At 45.9% G+C, this 2477-nt stretch overlaps 1 protein-coding gene across 3 annotated transcripts in view; it reads right to left on the reverse strand.

Annotated features, from left to right (window-relative positions):
* LHPP (phospholysine phosphohistidine inorganic pyrophosphate phosphatase) overlaps nt 1–2477 on the reverse strand; it is a 154717-nt gene that overhangs the window by 120162 nt on the left and 32078 nt on the right. The gene's annotated exons all lie outside the window — the stretch shown is intronic.

Here is a 2477-nt window from a genome sequence, read left to right on the forward strand (position 1 = left end):
CAGTCTGGGTGACAGAGTGAGACTCCAACTCAAAAAAAAAAAAAAAAAAATACAAGTACTTAATTTTGTTTAATATAAAGGCCCAAGTTATTTCCATACACTAGAGATTTGATGTGTTTCCTCTTAGTTACTGGCTTCACGCAGCCAGTGGCAGCCCTGATTAGGACCAGAATGTTCCAGTCGCAGAGAGGACACCGTGGACACTGGGAAGAAAAGGGCAGCCGGGGAGGAGCAGTCAGACCCGACTTGATGCTTCATTCCTCTGCCGTTTCCGATTATTCAGCACAGCCTCCCTTCAAAATGACCACTTGACCTTTCCTGGAAGAACCATTAACCTTCCATAGTCTGTCGCGTAAACAGCTTAATTTTCTGATGGCGGCATGACAGAAGAAATTACAAAGCCAATTCCCACTCTCGGGTCCAAACAGATGCCAAATGTAAATCACTCCATTTCCAGGAGGAGGACGCCCTGCCCGGCGCCTCTGCCCGCTGCTCCTCCTTCCTGGCGGGCACTGCTGGGCCTGCGCCCTGCTCCAGTGCAGGACAGGCCAGGCCTCACCAGCGGCAGCCCCAGCTTACGACGGCGTGGTGGCAGAACTTCTCAAGGTCCTTAAGCTATCCTGAGAAGCTGTGACCAATCCTGAAAGCTGTCGGTTCCTTTCTCTGGTTTTGAAACACCCAGAACCCCAATCAGCTAGAGGAATCCGATTTTTAAACAAATCCTTGCCTACTGTTGAATTTGTTGCAGCATTACAAAGCTGGAAGCAATCAATTCCATTCCTTTTTCTTTTTCAACAGCATACCTATTTTGACTATCACCTCTAATCTGTAATAGTGATTTTGAGTAACTATGAGACAACTTTAAAGAAGAAAGTTTTGGCCGAGCATGGTGGTTCATGCCTGTAATCCCAGCACTTTGGGAGGAAGAGGCAAGAGGATTGCCAGAGCTCAGGGGTTCCAGACCAACCTGGGCAATGTGGTGAGACCTTGTCTCTACAATAAGTCAAAAAAAATCAGTTGGCATGCTGGTGCGCGCCTGTGATGTCAGCTGCTTGGAAGGCTGAGGCAGAAAGGATTGCCTGAGCCCAGTAGGTCAAGGCTGTGGTGGCCATGATTGTGCCATTGTACTCCAACCTGGGTGAGACTTAGACTCTGACTCAAGAAAAGAGAAGAGAAGAGAAAAGAAAAAAGCTTTAACAAATGAGGTAGAGCAGAGTTTCTTCATTATGTTTGCTCCCTAGTGAGGGGCTGGTAACTCAGATGCACAAAGAGCCAAACCCAGGTAAATGAGTTGATCAGGCCAGGTTCTGTGGTTTGCTCTAGAGCAGTGACCCAAATTGCAGAACAGCACTAGTTAATTTCATATGTCACCTAGGCTGGACCACAGTGCCCAGATAGTTGGTCAAACATCACTCTGCAGGTTTTTGTGAAGGTGGTTTTTGGATGAGATTACCATTTAAATTGGTGGACTCTGAGTAAAGCAGATGACCTCCACAATGTGGATGGGTCTCACAAATCAGTTGAAGGCGTTAGTAGAACAAAGACTGACCCTCCCCCAAGCAAGAAAGAGTTCTATCAATAATAGACCGCCTATAACCTCAACTGGAACTCTTCCTGAGCCTGCAGCCTGCTAGGCCTCCCCTGCAGGTTTTGGACTCACCAAGCCACCACGATCAATCTCTATTTATATCCATACCCTATAGGTTTCTGTGTCTCTGGAGAACCCAGACTAATACAGGGTACATTTTATTTATTTAATAAACACACTCAAAATTTTTAGCTGTTTGAAAAAAAAAAAGTCCTCCTTCTTTCTGGAAACATCTTTCATGTGCCTATTTTTGATAGAAATAGCACGAATAACCAAGCATGGTGGTGTGTGCCTGTAGTTCCAGCTACTTGGAAAGCTGAGGCAGAAGGATCACCTGAGCTCAGCTGGTCGAGGCTGCAGTGGCCATGAGTGTGCCACTGTACTCTAGCCTGGGCGACAGAGTGAAACACCAACTCAAAAAAAATAAAAATAAAAAGAAACAGCATGAAGAAATATTTCTCTACAATGAAAAAAACCAAACAGCTCATAACAATGTTGACTGACTCTGAAGCTTAGAGACAGAGACAATAGGGAGAGTTGAGGTCTGTGGCAAACTGGAACTAGGAGAGGCAATGTTTCTAGCTAAGCCACTGTGGTGTGCAGGATTGTGAGGGTCGGTACTGTCAGATCGCTGACTCATGAAAAGAATCCAGAAATCTGGATATTTTATGTAAGATCTCCCAATTTTTAAACAGTCTCAAAAAAAATTCAGGCCAGGTGCAGTAGCTCACGCTTGTAATTCCAGCACTTTGGGAGAGGATTACCTGAACCCAGGAATTTGAGACCAGCCTGGACAACAAGGCGAGTCCTCATCTCTACAATTAAAAAGAAAAACCAGCCAGGCTCGGTGGCTCAGCCTGTAATCCCGCGCCTTTGGGAGGCTGAGGTG

Source organism: Carlito syrichta, unplaced genomic scaffold (genome assembly GCF_000164805.1).
Source record: "Carlito syrichta isolate Samal-C Ts95f unplaced genomic scaffold, Tarsius_syrichta-2.0.1 Scaffold305729, whole genome shotgun sequence".
Taxonomy (NCBI): Eukaryota; Metazoa; Chordata; class Mammalia; order Primates; family Tarsiidae; genus Carlito; species Carlito syrichta.